Raw genomic sequence first — 17,942 nt, forward strand, 5'->3', positions numbered from 1 at the left:
CCTTAACAATACTGAAACAAATAAAAACAAGACTACTACAAAAATAAAACTAAAACACTTTAACATTTTTTTTTTTTTACATTATGTGTTATAATACATTATATTTGAATTGAGGCGTGCACTAATGTCAATGACACTGTTCAGTCAGGAACACTCATGTCAAAGTAGATTTAACCATTTATTGCAACACATGGAATACAGTTAAGCTTGGCGTCAAAGGCTCCGGCTCTTGGGAGATATTCCCTGAATTTTGTCCAAGCAGTATGCTAAGCAAAATCAGTGAATATTAAGCAAAACCCCCATAGGGATACAATATTAAACAATAAGCAATACATTGACGTATTAGTGTGAATTAGCAGATATAATATCACAAGTATTTGAGCCTATGCCAGACTCTGATCAAAAGGTGGAGGCTGGGGTGGAGGAGGCAGCAAGACAAGCAGAGACCGAGTGAATGCAAAGCCGTATTTAAAGGGACCTCCTTGTTAAAGCAATACAAGGCATTTCCAAAAATAACGATTTTTAGCAACCTCTGCTGGTCACTACCGTCATTGCAGTAATTTAGCGCAGTCCTGCATTACCCAGAATTCCACTTGTTTTCACCAGAAGACGGAAGCGTTTCAAAAAGCGTTCTTTTAATTGTTTTATACTATATGTGGATCGTTTCTCTTAGCCAGTGGAGCTTTAGTTACCGCTGAGCTGTGTTTTCTTTTGCTGTTGTTTTATCCATCTTCAAATCCTATAATGTCTTAAAAACAGCCTGAGATTCCTTTTTGTTATTAGCGCGGTAGTTCATGGCCAAACAGGAAACCGGTGCGGTAGTTCCTGGCCAAACAGGAAACCGGTGCATTTCCGTTTCCGTTTCCCGGCCGGATGACGTCATTTTCGCGGGACGGGCGCCCCGCTACCGTTTCAATAGAGAATATGTTTCTAAAAGGCTTTCGGGGGTGAAATTCATGGAGTGGGCATTTGCCACTCACAAAAGATAATACAATTTAACTTTAGTTTTTTTGAAAAAGTTACCTTGTATAACTTTAAGGCGTAAGCTGTGATTGGAGTATGACTGTGTGACGTAATGACCAGCAGAGCTGTCAATGGGGAATAGGAGGCTATAGACTGACGTTCACATCAGCTGAGCTGACTGACAGCCGATTACGGCTGAGGCGTGCAAGACCTCCGTGTCCCGCATGAACTAACGCTATGCTTCATTTATACAACAAAGTATAGAACAGTGCATTTATGGATGAATTAAAAAAAAAACGATGATGTAAGGAGATAGGAGGTTTCCGGCAGACAGACGGCGATGATGATGATATGCACCAGTGTGGGGTTTTTGTATAATGCGAGTGGCTTCCGAGTTCCGACCCTGTATTTTGGGCAAATAGCTCGGTCCATCACGCCGGGGCCATGTGTCTGGCAAACAGATTTCCGCTCACGTCAGGCCAGATGAGCACAAATGACTTCCCATGGGGGAACAGGGGGGGGGGTTCAGGGGGACGAGTGTATAGCGGGGACACTTATCCTGAAGGACATCTGACAGGGTAAAGGGGGAGGCACAGGTGACAGGCAAACTGTGAGTAAGTACCTCACCGTGCCATGGGTGTCAGGAGGAGCGGGCGGCGGCGCTCAAGCAGAGCGACGCGGACGTGAGTGTGTCCTCGTACGCGCAACTCACGCGCAGCCCGCGCATGCATGCACAGACACTCACACTATAATGTCCGTTTCCAAAACGCTTACTCTCCAACTCTTCCTTCTTCTTCTACTCCTCACCCCCCAGGCGGTGCTGGACGGAAATGAAGAACGTTTACTTTGAGTACTACTGTACTTAAGTACATTTTTGAGAGTATGACTTTCACTCCACTACATATTGCACTTTTGACTATAAATAATAAAATAGCTACTGTGTACACCAAAGTAGGAGGTAGATTACAGGTAGAAAAGTTGTTGTTTCCGGCACTACGAGGCATTTACATAACAGTAGAATCTGTCAAACCTGTCGTCGCTGAAGTGTTAATAATCCCCACTCAATCTGTCTCTGCCTGTATGTCACTCCTGGCAACAATGCCATCAACTCATCAGCTCTGGAAACCGCATCCGTAACATTATCAGAATAGCGTCGCATAAACACTGGGTGTCATTTTAGAAAAGGTGTGTACAGTAAGCTATCATTATGCTGGAGAACTGACAGGCCCTACCTGCTGTAAATGCCTGCTAAAGTTATTTTATTCCTGCATTTTTAATGCCTCCGCCGCCAACAGCCGTGGCATTATTCATTATACTATGATTTCTGGTTGGCGATATCTCAGGAACATCCTTGAGGGACATGTGATTATGTTTTGCATGCCCACTTGGACTCAAGGATGAACTGATTAGAATGTGCCGGTCAAAGGGTCAAGGTCACTGACATCTCACAATACACATTCATTAAATGTCTTCATTCACTACATATGCTACAGTATATGAGTCTGGACACACAGATGTAAACTGCGACTGGTTGGCGAAGGCAACTGCGATGCGGTATTCCTGGTTTATGCTTTTACTCCCTAGATTCTGTAGTACAATGTAGAGAGACAGGAAACCAAGGGCAGAGAGAGAGAGAGAGAGAGAGAGAGAGAGAGAGGAGAGACATGCGAGACCAAAGCGTGAGTCAGAATTGAACCTCGGGTCCTCGCGGCTCACAAGGTCTGTGCACCGACTGGCTGAGCCACCAGGCACCCCCATAAATCCTGCTGCTACAACACGCAATAATTACACTGCCAACGGAAAACACTGCAATGGGCTTGCAAGGTTTTTGCCCACATGCGTGGAAAAATATGAATCCTGCAGCCTATACTGTCCTGTTCTTGTCCCGCGTACCGTACACTGATACAGACATATAAAACAAATATACAGCACTTGCATGCATGCACGTGCAAGCAAGCACATTCACACCCCGCAATAAGCAGTGTGCATGGCGACACGGACACACACGCGTACTTGCACACGGATAAAAACAAATCGTCATGGATGCGTCACACACACACACACACACACACACACACACACACACACACACACACACACACACACACACACACACACACACACACACACACACACACACACACACACACACACACACACACACACACACACACACACACACACACACACACACACACACCTGGAGAACCACTGCATGTGAGCTCATCCGGTCAGCTGCTTCCATACTGTCATAGTTATCGCATGATAATAATAATCACAAGGGAGTGTTCCGACGTTAGATTTATATTTCTCATATATAACTCAAAAACAAACATAAACAGGCTTTATTGCTTACTGGTGGATTCACATAAAACCCAACCCTGCAAGATTGACTGTTTGGTTGACTGGCTACAGTAAGTAATTAACTACAGGGCTGTCCTGCATTCATTGGCTTGTATAAGGTGCAATTTACTGTTGCACAGTAAAAATCCTCAGTGTTAATTTGTCCATTTGTAACTCCGAGAGTGTGCAAATGTAATCAAATGGACCTGCCATTTTGGTTACATTTTGCACACTCTCTGAGTTGCAGACCCATAAGGGTCCATTTGGTTACATTAGTAGACTCTCAGAGTTAAAAATGGATAAATTAACACTGATGATTTTCACTGTGTAGCTCACTAGTGCAGCAGACTCGAATATTCATCCATACACGCTCTCAAGGCCCATATTTCATGGTCTGGTTTGTGAGTCAATGACTCATGATGCAGTGGTGCACAGCTGTTTGTGTGCTTCTGCAACTCGGTATGAAAAAAAACAACAACAATTGTTATTTTTCTCTTTTTCCAATAGACAAACCACATCACTCCAACACATTCCTAAAAATAGTCCACGAAAACATGTTTGCTTTCCCCGAAGCGCACGTCAGTGTTTTGTTGACCCAAAATGTTGTCGTTATCAAAGAGATTTTGCATTGTTGAAAGAGTTGTTGGGGAGATGTTCGGAGTCTTCGGCATATATATTTTATTATGCAGGAAGTGACACACTAAGCTAGTCACACACCAAAAAAGATGTCAATCCTGTCAGAATGATTTGCACGGTCGTGGAGTTTGAATTCCAAAACATTTTTCAGACCGTCTGCCTAGAATGTCACGCGAGCAGGACATGAACACGCAAGGACGCGCGCATGCACGCACGCACGCACACGCGGAAAACGAAGGCCCCCAGGGAATGTATCACATGACCATGGACACAGGTGCACTATGGGATGCTCGTCTATTTTCTGCAGTTAATCGATCACATGAACTCACTGTAGCCTGACTAGCAGGCAGCGGGACAGAGATATATAGCATTATGTGTGTGTGTGAGGTACGCACGCAAATGTGATAAGTGTGTGTGCACACGTGTGTGTATGTGTGTGTGTATTCCTATACTTGTGAGGACCAAACGTTCTCACAAGTCTAGTAGAATTTGAGGAATAGACGTTGGGAGGACCATTTTCCTGGTCCTCGCAAGAAAAATGGTTGTTTTATGGTAGATCTTTTTTTTTAGAGATACGTTTACTATTAGAAAAAGATTCAGGTTGGGTTTAGGATTAGGATTAGACATTTAGAGGTTAGGTTTAGGGGTTCGGGTTGTAGATTTTTCCCATTTTATACTCAGTTGTGCGGCGACGGCACACACCGTAAAATGGCCGATCTACAAGCTCACAACGTGTCGCAGCGCGACACGTTGTGAGCTTGTAGATCTGCTATTTTTCGGCTTTAGACTTGCGGTTAAAAATGCCCCAAAGAAAACATGAATCAATCATAAAATCGGCTTCCTAAAATGTTGATGTCCTCACAAGAATAGTAATACAAACATGAGTGTGTGTGTGTGTGTGTGTGTGTGTGTGTGCGCGCGCACACACATTACGCCTATTTGTCCGTGCACGCACACAGTATGTATGTCAGTTGAGTAACACATTCTCTGTACTTACTTATCAAAGCGCTCATGGAGCACTCTGGGGTAACATAAACCACTGGAGATGTACATTAATGTCAGCCCATGAGAGAGCCACGTGCGCGCACACGCACGCACGCACACACACACACTCCCATGGTGGGGTAGACGTGCACGTTCCTCTAGAGGTTAGTTAATTTGGCTCGCTGGTGCCATGTACTTCGCTTCACTACCTTTTCTTCCAGCTCTTTTCTGCTCATTTGCTCTCTCCCTTTCTCTCCTTCTCTAGCCATCTCTTCTCTAACTGCCCCTCTCCTCCACTTCCACTATATTCTCTCTCGCTCTCTCTCTCTCTCTCTAAATGAGTCACGGCATAAAGCTATAGCCTGTTCTCAGCACCACTCTGTCTTATTGACTGACGTCTCCAAACTGGAGACGTTTGCTGCCTGTGGACCACGAGTGGAAGGTCTGCTGTATACTGTACATAAATACTGTACTGTGTATATATTCCTGCACAGAAAACATGCAGTTCTGTTCTGCTGGTGCATCGGTGCATGTGTTGATGCAGAATGCATGACGCAGATTGTTCCTGAACTCCAGCCAAAGCGATGCACTGCATGCACCGATAGAGATCTGTTAGGAGGTGGTGAATGGACATAAATGACAATGTGTGTGCGTACGTTTGTGCATGCATGCATGTGTACGCGTGTGTGTTGTTCGTGTGTGTGTGTGTGTGTGTGTGTGTGTGTGTGTGTGTGTGTGTGTGTCTCTGTATGTGTGTATAAGGATTCTGATGGAGAATAAAGAGGCTCAGTGCTGAGCCCAGGCAAAGAGAGAGGCACAACTCATGAGGCCAGAATACTAATCCTGTTAGGCAGCCTCTCTCTCTCTCACTGACTCATACACACATTTCTTTCCACTGGGCGAAAAGAGCCAGAATCCCCAAATATCAGTTTTTTGATTCTCGCTAGAATACGGAAATTTCTGATGCATATCCTGAGTTTTGTTGATATGCAACATATCTGGGCAAATATTAACCTAATATACATCATGAAGATAATATATTGTACTAGGATATGAGCAACACTTTAATTTTGTCATGTATGTGTTCCGTAAATGACCTTAGATCATATCTGGATATATCTGTTCACAATATTCTTCTAGAATACTGATTAAGTCTATGGCATATCTGGATGTGTCAGATATTGAGTTCATATATCACTTAAAGTCATATCTTTACTCTGGAACCACTAAAGAATACAGACCATTTCCGATGCATATTGAAAGTTTTGTTGACATAAGCCATATTCATACAAATATGGATGAAATATTCATCTGCTTGTCATACACAATGTATGAATATGACGTAACGCAGTATATAGGAATATAATGACACCCTATTTCGAGTAGAATAATGGCAATATCTGTAGCATATATCATCATCTTTTGTCATATAAAACATATTTACTACAGATATTGCCATTGGACCTGTTTTGGGTGAGATATTTAACTGATATAGATAGGTCATGAAAATGGACAGAATCTGGTGATTTATACTGGGCAAAAAGGGCCTGAATCCGAAAATATCTCATTGGATACGTCACTGGATTTTATGTAGAATACAGAACATTTCTGATACATATCCTGAGTTTATTGATATGCCATATTTGGTCAAATATGAACCCAATATACATCATGAGGACATATATTATATAAGGATACCAGCTACATCTTATTTGTGTCATCTGTGTGTTCCAAATATCACCTTATATCCTATCTGGACATATCTGAGCACAATTTTTTTTCTAGAATACGGATCAAATCTATGGCATATCTGAATGTGTCACAAATACAGTCTATGTTAAGCTCATATCACTTAAAGTCATATCTTGACTCTGGAGCCACTAGAGAATTAAGTATACCGGAATATATTGATACCCTATTTTGAGTAGAATAATGGCAATATCTGTAGCATATATCATCACCCTTTGTCATATATAACATAATACCAAAGATTTTGCCATTGGGCCTGTTTTGGGTGAGATATTTACCTGATATTGATAGGTCATGAAAATTGACAGAATCTGGTGATTTATACTGGGGAAATTGAGCCAGAATCCGAAAATATCTCATTGGCTACGTCACTGGATTTTATGTAGAATACAGAACATTTCTGATACATATCCTGAGTTTATTGATATGCCATATTTGGCCAAATATGAACCCAAGATACCTCATGAGGACATATATTATATAAGGATACCAGCTACATCTTATTTGTGTCATCTGTGTGTTCCAAATATCACCTTATATCCTATCTGGACATATCTGAGCACAATTTTTTTTCTAGAATACGGATCAAATCTATGGCATATCTGAATGTGTCACAAATACAGTCTATGTTAAGCTCATATCACTTAAAGTCATATCTTGACTCTGGAGCCACTAGAGAATTAAGTATACCGGAATATATTGATACCCTATTTTGAGTAGAATAATGGCAATATCTGTAGCATATATCATCACCCTTTGTCATAACATAATACCAAAGATGTTGCCATTGGGCCTGTTTTGGGTGAGAGTTTTACCTGATATTGATAGGTCATGAAAATGGACAGAATCTGGTAATTTTTACCAGGTGAAATCCCAAAATATTTATCCAGAAATATCATTAGATTTTCTGTAGAATACGGACCATTTCCGATACTTATCCTGAGTATCTGGTCAAATGTGAACCCAACATACATCATGAGGACATATATTATGTCAAAATACCAGCTACATCTTAATCTGGTGATTTCTATTTTCTTGATTATCTTGAGAATATGGATAATTTCTGGAACATATTTGAAGTTTTGTCGGTAGGCTCCACATTTGATAAAATATTGACTCAATATATGACTTTGGGAGGTATATAAAACCTTTTCATATGACACATATGTTATTCTTGTCATATTATGTTTTGATACAAAAATATTAAGATATTCGTATTAATTTGTGTAGAATACTGACAGTATCCATAGCATATCACTAAGTGAAAAGGTCCAGAATCCTTAACTTATAACAATGTATATTTCCTTGGATTCTCTACAGAATACGGACCAATGCTGATGCAAATGAGTTTTGTTGATATGTGCCATATGATATCTAGTCAAATATAGACCCAGTATCCTACAGAGGACATAGTATATTATACTAGGATTCCAGCTACATCTTATTTGTGTCATATATGCGTTCCAAATATGACCTTTGGTCTGGAAATGTCAGGTTATGGTAAAGACTACTCAATGTCAGGTAAATGACAAGTTGTTACACACAGCCATGATCAAATGAGAAACCTCCTCTCCTAGTTGATCTAAGCATACTGTGTACGCAGTGCATAACCCAAAGTCTGCAAATACTTTCAGTGCTCACATCCCCGGGTATGGACTAGTACTGTACTGATTACATCTATGGCATATCTTTGTGTGTCACAATTATCTTGGGTTCATATTATGTAAAATATTTAACTGATGTATAAGTTATGCAATGGGTCGAGCTCAAGAGCTTTAAGTGGATACAGTCTGTCTCACAGGTAGGGTCAAAATGGGATGGGGCTCACAGAGCCCAAGGATCCTTACCAGGGAAGCTAAGCATGCAGATCTGTTGTTTTTACCTTTCATAAACAACACAGAGGCAGCAAGCTTGTACATGTCCTTATTTCTGTATGCATTGCAAATGATTCTGCTTTGCTGGTAACTGGATAAAAACAGAACATCTCTGGGTAAAGACTAAAGACCCCCAGAAAGTATGCAGTTGAATTGGCTATGGGACAGCAAGCTGTCATTATATTTAGGGAAGTCTGAATGTTGATCAAGGCATACATTGGACTCTATCAGCGTTTCTCTTGAATTTAATGGTAGGTATTAGGTAAGTGTAAGCATTCAGTTAATCATCTTGGACGTGAACGAGACCAGTGTATAATCAGTGAGTCTATGGCCCTCTCTTGGTAAGGACCATGCTAAGTGATCAAGGCCTCTAGCAAGAACATCAAAGTTCCTTGATAAGTTCCATGAGGACACTAGCTTTGTATCCTAAATAGGAGGGCTAGTGTATCTATTCTGAAATGATAGAAACTGAGAGGACAAGTAGGGATAGGCCTATATTCCTCTAGTGGGGGGAGTAATGGAACACAATCCCCAATGCAGGCCTAAACTCGGGACTGCAATGGCGAGACAGACAGACAGACAGACAGACAGACAGACAGACAGACAGACAGACAGACAGACAGACAGACAGACAGACAGACAGACAGACAGACAGACGACAGACAGACAGACAGACAGACAGTGTGTGTAAACAAAACACATACAGTGGTTGAGTACACAGTATGATGCTTTTCAAACATACAAAATAGGTGCATGCCGCTTGTACAAGGTGTTATTTTGTTGCACAAAGTATACAGCAGCATACTGCTTTGAAATAATGACCTCGGGTCTTGAACCCAGACTCCATGATTAAAGGCTTGTATACATATGGCAAACTGTTGACTATGCAAAGGTCTTGACCTCAGCTGTCAGGTATGGTCATTGTTAAACATCTATGGGGGACTATGGAAATGGGGGCAATTATCACCCATTTAATGATAAACGCACGCACGCACACGCACACACATGCGGAATATATTAATGTAATGAAAAAACTACAATTCACATTATAGATGTGACAGAACTTGTTACAGTGTATATATCAGCCCAACATACACTTGTTTTGGGGAAAAGTGGCACAGAAAAAGAAAAAAAAAATCCTTTTAAATAAATATGCAAATATGGGTAAAATACTTAAAAAATTGGAACAATATATGGCAACCAGATATTACACATAATTTACTGTATTCATCAATGCCTAACACAAATAATCATGCTTGAAATAAGTTAAAAAAAACGACATCATACAACAGACATCATATATTCATTGACAGGTTATATAAGCAAATGATCAGCTGTAATGAAATCTGATTTAAACACATTTTAATGCCCAAACTAACTGAATATATTGCATATCAACAGTGAATGAATGTAGACGCCATGTTGTAGTTTCTGAAAAAAACGACACATACAGCGTGTCAATGGAAAGCACTTCCAAAATTAACTACAAGTCCCACAATGCATTGCAGACGTCTGTTGCTTTGTGGGTGCATGCCCGCCAAATTTCAGTTTGAAAAAACGAAATGCGATTGGCTGTGTGCTAAAGTGCCATGACGTTGCAGGCAGCTATTGGCTCTTGACTCATTGGAGCAGCAGTGAACCTTGAATGAACTCTGAGTGCGCGCAGTCAGTAACTCTCATGCAGGATGCAGGCTCTGTGATAGCTGAAGTGATTTAGGTTAAAACGAACTGAAATAAAGGCACTAAAAGACTGTTGGACAAGAAAGTAAGTTTCTACAAGCTGCTGATATATTTGTGGAGACTTTTGGAGACTTTTGGCATGCACAGTCACAGAGGTTGGAGCAGTGAGATAATATTACAGGTAATGCACAGCTTTTATATTTTCTCATGAAAATGCAGTGGTCCTTCATGTCAAGGACCCCCAAATCCAAAATAGAGGCTATTTGGCTGCAGACCCCCTTCTGAAAATATTTGCAACCTGAGCTTGTAGATCTGCTATTTTCAAATAGCTGATGTAATAGGGTGGTTAAACTGTTTTTTTCATGCTATATTAACTAATATAGCTAGGGAACCCCCTCAGAAAGCTCTGGTGGTCCCTCCCTGGACCCCACTTTGATAATCTACTGTGTGTATTTTTACTTAATTAAAGGCATAGGGGAAGTGATTTTCTTTGGTTAAAATAAGTGTTAAATAGCTCTATATTGTGATAGTACTCATTGCTATAGAGTGTTTGTTCAGTAACAGTGTTAAATAGCTCTATATTGTGATAGTAGCTATAGTGTTTGTTCAGTAACAGTGTTAAGTAGCTCTATATTGTGTGACAGTAATCATTGCTATAGAGATTTTGTTCAGTAACTGTTAACCAAACCGAAATGCCGATCTACAAGCTTGTAGATCTGCTATTTTTGGCTAATGTTCCCCTCAGAAAAGGAATTCTAGGTTTCAACAGGTTAAAAAAAAAAAGTTCCTATCACACAAACATGTGTTGGCCCCCCTGTAGTAACTCTGAGGACCCCCTGTTGAAGACCCCTGCTATACAGTACCAATGATTACTATCACAATATAGTACTTTAACCTTACAAATTGTTTGTTTTAACCCAAAAATATCACTTACCCTACCTTTAACCAAAATGAGCTGTCATCCAATCTCTTATGCTATTTCTTGTTTGTGTCTACCTTTTGGTGCAGAGACAGGTAATTAATAGAGATAGTAATAATCTGGGCAAATGCAAACAGTGAGAAAATAAGGCAAATACCATTACAATTGACCTTTACTAATGTAATCTAAATTATTGTAGCCTACTGTACACTGTGCCAATTGTGGCTGTGTTAAACCATCAGCAGTGAATATAATGACTCAGTACTATGAGTATATTTACACTATCAAGTGTGAATATGAATGAATAGTCTTGTCAGTGCAACTTAACAGGCATCTGTTACATTTCTGTGATGTCATGTCATAATAATTTATTTGACTGTATACAAAGATTAACGCGTTGATACACAATTTAACTCAGAGATACAAATGAACCATAAAGCCTGGTTTATACTTTGTTGCACAAGGTGCCTGTATTAAAAATGGCTGGTCTACAAGCTCACAATGTGTTGCATCACTTGTAGATCAGCTATTTTTGTGTGACACCAGCGCACACCTATGATGGGGCGTAATTGAGTCCATTTATTGGTACCATTCATACACTCTTTATTGCGTAGTCTTTACATGGGCCTGGGGGCCAGACCCAGCCCCTGGACCATCTCAATCCAAAAAAGACCCCCCAAAACATGTCAATTTTAAAAGGCAGCAGATTTTGAGAAAAATCATTTTACTCATTCCAAATTGGTGGGCTACTAGTATTTACAATTTTAATCCATACTTGCATTCCACTGGTGAAGGTAGCTGTACAGTATGTACTCAAATGGTCAATATCAAAATGTTTATAATCGTGAGACAGTCTGCCTTGAGTCCATATATTTAACATAATGGTGACCATTTTGAATTTAGATGACCACAGACATGTCAGTAGGCAGAGATCTCTGATCGTCTGGCTTTCCCAGACTATATTTGTTTCTAAATTATTATTGATATGTTTGACCAAGCATCCAATTATAATTAACATTATCTGCCTTCCACAGCACATAATTGCCTTGGACACCACTGTCCACTGACCTTGGTCTGGTCTTGGTTTTTAAATGCATCTGTTTGTGTGTGTGTGTGTGTGTGTGTGTGTGTGTGTGTGTGTGTGTGTGTGTGTGTGTGTGTGTGTGTGTGTGTGTGTGTGTGTGTGTGTGTGTGTGTGTGTGTGTGTGTGTGTGTGTGTGTGTGTGTGTGCGTGCGTGTGTGTGTGTGTGTGTCTGTCTTCAGCTTCCGAACGCTTCATAAGGAGGAGGTTACAACTGCTGTGATCCAGACAATAGAGGATTTCAGACACCAAAGTTGAGCCTCCACCAACTCCAAAGTAAGTTTTATATCAGGCTGTTAATCTGAGTAGTAATATGACCTTAAATTGGTTGTGATTTTAACAATTTGATGACCTGGCTTACCTGTGATCCTACTTTACTGAGGCACTACACTGTCTCTCTGCATGTATGTGATGTCTTAATATAATACACTTAGAGTTCATAACATGGTATTTGTGTTGTAATTTTCATTCACTAGGAGGCAGTGAAAAGATGGAGCTGGACGGGACCGGAGGACATAAAAAAGACGAAGACCCTTACCAGCAGGACAGATCGGGTGAGTTATTGCCCTGCTCTATTACTGTTGCATTTGATTGATCACGTGTATTATCAATTGGCTTTTTATGTAAGGGATAATTAACAGTGAGGTGGTCATTACTGAGAAATACGCTAACAGGGTGATGCAGGACTTGAATAAACACACTTGAGTGAATCAAAGATTCTCTGTCTGGTGGACATATTTTATTTCCTTCCCAAAAAGTGGATTTTACACAAAATGTGGGGGTCTGAGAGGCTTCCCACCATAGACAATAGGCTTTCAGCATCATGAAACTGCCTTTGTTTAAGCGAATATCAAAATCATACTTATGTTTACTCAAGTGTAGTGATCATACTTGCAATGGTTCCCAAACTGGGGGTCCCCAAATGATTTGGAGGGTCCCCAGATGATTACCTTAGTGCAACATTGTTTTCTCACTCGACAGTAAAGAAACCAACATACAGTAAAATGGTATACAGGGTACCTGCACATTTATAAAGTTACAATTTAAGGACTTTTAAGACCTTTTAATACCTCGATAGCCGATCTAAAATGATTAGCTTAATGTGCAACATTGTTTTCTCACTCAACAGTAAACACACCAACATACAGTGTATACAGGGTATCTGCACATTTATAAAGTTACAATTTAAGGAATTTAAGACCTTTTAATACCAAATTGGCCAAATATTATGTAAAAAATAGGCAAATATTGTGAAATCAGCCGATCTACAAGCTCACGCCTAGCAGTGCTAGGCGTTGTGAGCTTGTAGTTCGGATATTTTCACAATATTTATCTGTGGAACCGAGTCAAACTAAATGTAATGCCTACAATTCCAAGTGCTTGTCAGGGTGGGGGTCCCCAGTTCAAATATGATTATTTTGGGGGGTCAGGGCTGAAAAGTACAGTTAGACTGACACCACTGTATTAATGTCCCTACAGACCACCGTCCGTTAAATCTATAGAAGCCTCGGAGAGAGATGGCAGGTCCAGCCGGAGGACAGGTATGTTCCCACCCCCCCCCCCCCCCCCACCTCTGAAATGCCTCTGTTTGTGAAATAACATAACACTTTTGTATCATGTTATGCTGAAAATATCAGTGCCCATACCCTAGGTGGGGTTGGCGAAAGGGCCTCTCTGTGTGGAGTTTGCATGTTCTCCCCGTGTCTCCTAGGGTAGATACCCTCACAAAAACATGCAGTAATCCTGGTCACTATACTGCCTCCCCCTGGCCAGGGGCGCCTGATGGAGGGGAAAGGAACTGGTTGGAATAACGTGTTCCTTCCACGCGCTACGTCCAACCAGGGAAACTCTCCCCTGTCAGGTGATAAGAAGGTCAGTTGGCTCTCATGCATTGAAGGAGGCATGAGCTCGGCCCTGGCCTCCCTAGGTTGGCAGAGGGAAGGTAGTGCCCAGGATTACATAGACAATTGGCACTGGGTGTAAAGAATGGGGTTACAAAATCGTGGGATAAACATTTTAGGAAAAAAATAATATTATGCTTAATGAGGGGTATCTTAAAAGTGTGATTTTCCACAGCTTCCGTACTGCTCACAATGAGGTGGTGACCCAGGCTGTGATGCAGGCTATTCACGACTCAGAGCCCCAGTGGACCACCAGCCTAGTCAGAAGTAAGTCTGATATCACGTTAATTTGGGGACTTATGTCCTTAAATTGCTTGTAATTTTAACAATTGGATGACCTGCTGCTTACCTGTGATCGTGAGGTATTTTCTATGTATGCGTTACCTTGCTTACTGCAAGTCGCTCTGGATAAAAAGCGTCTGCTAAATACCTACATTGTAGATTAGTGTTGATTTGACACTGTTAAAGATAACAGATGGCACACTAACCATCTAATATTGCAAAATGTTATATTGTTGTTTTTGTTAAAAAGGTAAGTTTTCTATTCAAATGGTAATTTCTATAGTGTTTGCTAAATAACAGGGGTCTCTTCTTGCTCTCAAATAAACAGAAAATAAATGTTCATCAGGAGAGTACCCCCATTTTGTTTGCCAGTTTACATTTTGTCTGCTCATTTCTTTGAGCAGACAAAATGTAAACTATCTGTGATCACTATCCTTTTGAGATGCCTTACTATAATACATTTAGAGTTCATAACTTGGTATTTGTGTTGTAATTTTCATTCACTAGGAGCCTGCAACAGGGCTTATGAGAACATCAAAGCCGCTCAGAAGATGGAACTGGATAAAGACCCTTACCAGCAGGAAAGATCGGGTGAGTTATTGCCCTGCTCTATTACTGTTGCATTTTATTGATCACGTGAATTATCAATTACCTTTTTTATGTAAGGGATATAACAGTGAGGTGGTAATTACTGAGAAATACACTGGAGGAGACAAAGCAGAGGGGTCATACAGTCCAAATGTTTATAGCTTGGGTTGTGTAGCTGCCATAATATAGCTCTGGTCCAGAGCTATATTAGTAGTAAAAAATAAACAATATACTAGTTTCACTACTCGCCAAAACAAAAACATGGGTTTCTGATCTTAAAGGTAGGGTAAGTGATATTTTTTGGTTAAAACTAAAAGTATTTTGTTAAAAGGTTAAAATACTATATTCTGATAGTAATCATTGCTATAGAGTGTTTTTTCAGTAACAGATGTCTCCCTGTCTCTCCAGCTCTTTAATAAACAGAAAATACATTTTTCGGTAGGTGTCAAAATCTCAGCCAATCAGGAGAAAGTACAAATTTTTTAGCTTAATTTGTATAGTGTTCCAGTTCCAATTTTGTCTGCTCATTTCTTAGTGTCATCACTTCCATTTCACATTTCACTTGTTTAATCTGTATCCTAATCTGTATCCTGATTGAGTTCTCTGTCCTGGTTGGATAAAATTGAACTGAAACGAAAATGTATTTTCTGTTTAATAAAGAGGTGGAGAGACAAGGAGACTCCTGTTACTGAACAAACACTCTATAGCAATGAGTACTATCACAATATAGAGCTATTTAACACTTATTTTAACCAAAGCAAATCACTTACCCTACCTTTAAGCCTATTCTACAGATCTGTCATAGCATTTTTTTATTGTCCAGTCCAGATCGGTGGCACACTTGAGTGAATCAAAGCTTTTCTGTCAGGACGTTTTATTTCCTGGCCAAAAAGTGCATTTTACACAAAAGGTGGGGTTATAAAAGGCTTCCCACCATAGACAATAGGCTTTCAGCATCATAAAACTGCCTTGTTTCAGTGAATATCAAAATCATACTTAGGTTTTCTCAAGTGTAGTGATCCTACTCTCAATGGTTCCCAAACTGGGGGTCGGGGACCTTTTAATTACTTTAGTGCAACATTGTTTTCTCATTCGACAGTAAACAAACCAACATACTGTTTAACGCAGGGGTCTTCAACGTTTTCAGGCCAAGCTGAGAGAGAGTTGAAGCAGGGACCCCCTCTATATTGTATAAAATTGTGTTTCAGATAAACTTTTGCTGATCTTTTTTCTGGCTAAAGTTCTCCTCAGAAAAGGGATGCTAGGGTTCAAGTGGTTAATGTAAAAAAAAAAAATCATATCAAACAAAGATTTGGCGGACCCCCTGTAGTAACTCTGAGGACGTCCTCAAGTTGTGAGTTTGTAGATCAGCTATTTTCACAACATTTATCTGTGGAACCGTGTCAACTAAATGTAATGCCTCAACTCCTAAAATTCCAAGTGCTTGTCAGGGTGGGGGGTCCCCAGTTCAAATATTATGAAGGGGGGTCACAGCCTGAAAAGCTTGGGAGCCCTTGTCATAATGTACACCTGTTCATTTTACAGTCAATGGAAAATGCACTGTTCCTGGTCCAGAGGTTAGCGAGAACTTTCTAATGCTCGGGACTAGAGCTAGCCATAATATAACCCTCATACTGTATTTACTTATTTAGTTTTGTTGATCGCTTTAAAAGTCTAACCTCCTCTTCTCATCTGTTACACAGCTTTTCAAGAAACGGGTCAAGATTGGGCAGAAGGGAGGAGAGAGAGAGGACTTGGACTACCTCAGTGGTGCGGACGCGAACTTTGTCGAGAGTGATGAAGACAAGACTGCCTTTAAAATAACTTCACCAAAGTGGCGCGCCGGACGGCTGTCCAAAATAATGGCTTCATGTCAAACTGCCCTGGATGAAAACCGAAGGAAGTGTGTGGAGCCGAAGTCCAACCGTGTTCGCACAAACTACGAACTCTTCACCAGACAAACCCCCCTGCTGCAGAGGGCAAGCATCACTATCTGCAGGAGAGTGAGAAGGAAGAAGGCGACACTGGAGTGTAAAGCCTTTTAGTTATACACTAATCCACGGAGCGCTGCCCTGTAGGTAGCGCGCCATTGCTGCGGTGTCAGACTCAGTCAGCAGCTGTTGCGGTTCTGTCCGTCTGTTGACGTTACTCTTTACCTGCTTGGTTTAATTACTAAATAACTATACATCTTTGTAAAGTTAGTGTTAGTAAAAGTTAGTAAAAGTTAGTAAAAAGCAGGTAAAAGACTCAAGAGTAACGTCAGTGACTGCAGCTGACTGACACCGAGTCTGACACCGCAGCAATGGCTGCGCCACCTACAGGGCAGCGCTCTGTGGATTTGTGTATAGGCTACTGGACTCCTAAGCTTTTGGAAGGGAGTATAAATGGTTCCAGTTCAGTTTACTTTGTTTGATTGGCTTAGCGGCAGATTTGGACTGGAAACACGTGAAGGTGTCATTATGTTTCTGGTTCAAATCTGATGCTGAGCCAATCAAACAAAGCTATGGGGAACTGAACTGGAACACGAAACATTTATGCACCCTTTCAAAAGCTTCGGAGTACAGTTGTGCACAGTTAACGGTGGTGTGTGTGGATGTTTTTATTTTAATACTGTTTTTAGGAGTACAGTTGTGAACAGTTTAGGGTAGTGTGTGTGTGTGTGTGTGTGTGTGTGTGTGTGTGTGTGTGTGTGTGTGTGTGTGTGTGTGTGTGTGTGTGTGTGTGGATGTTTATTTTAATATTTTTTTAGCATCACTCACACCCCTTTCCGTTTAAAAAGTCAGTTCAGTTCTCCAGAGACTTCTGCCCAATCTTGACCCGTCGTTCCTACCTTGTTCCTAGTTGTGTGGAGAGGGAGTTTGGAAGTGCGTGTGTGGAGAGAGGGAGAGTTTGAGGTGTGTGTGTGGAGAAGAGTTTTGAGGTGTGTGTGTGTTTTGGAGGTC

The 17,942-nt window shown here is 40.8% G+C and overlaps 1 protein-coding gene and 1 long non-coding RNA gene across 2 annotated transcripts in view; one reads left to right on the forward strand and one right to left on the reverse strand.

Annotated features, from left to right (window-relative positions):
- adgrb2 (adhesion G protein-coupled receptor B2) overlaps nucleotides 1-17,942 on the reverse strand; it is a gene marked incomplete at its 5' end in the record, with an annotated part of 277,462 nt that overhangs the window by 244,003 nt on the left and 15,517 nt on the right. The window lies entirely within an intron of this gene.
- On the forward strand, nucleotides 12,704-17,633 carry LOC308095068. The gene is made up of 5 exons (XR_013934027.1): nucleotides 12,704-12,783; nucleotides 13,709-13,770; nucleotides 14,306-14,397; nucleotides 14,920-15,003; nucleotides 16,704-17,633. It is a non-coding gene; the product is annotated as an uncharacterized lncRNA (long non-coding RNA).

Source organism: Gymnoscopelus braueri (assembly GCF_963280865.1).
Source record: "Gymnoscopelus braueri genome assembly, chromosome: 11".
Classification (NCBI taxonomy): domain Eukaryota; kingdom Metazoa; phylum Chordata; class Actinopteri; order Myctophiformes; family Myctophidae; genus Gymnoscopelus; species Gymnoscopelus braueri.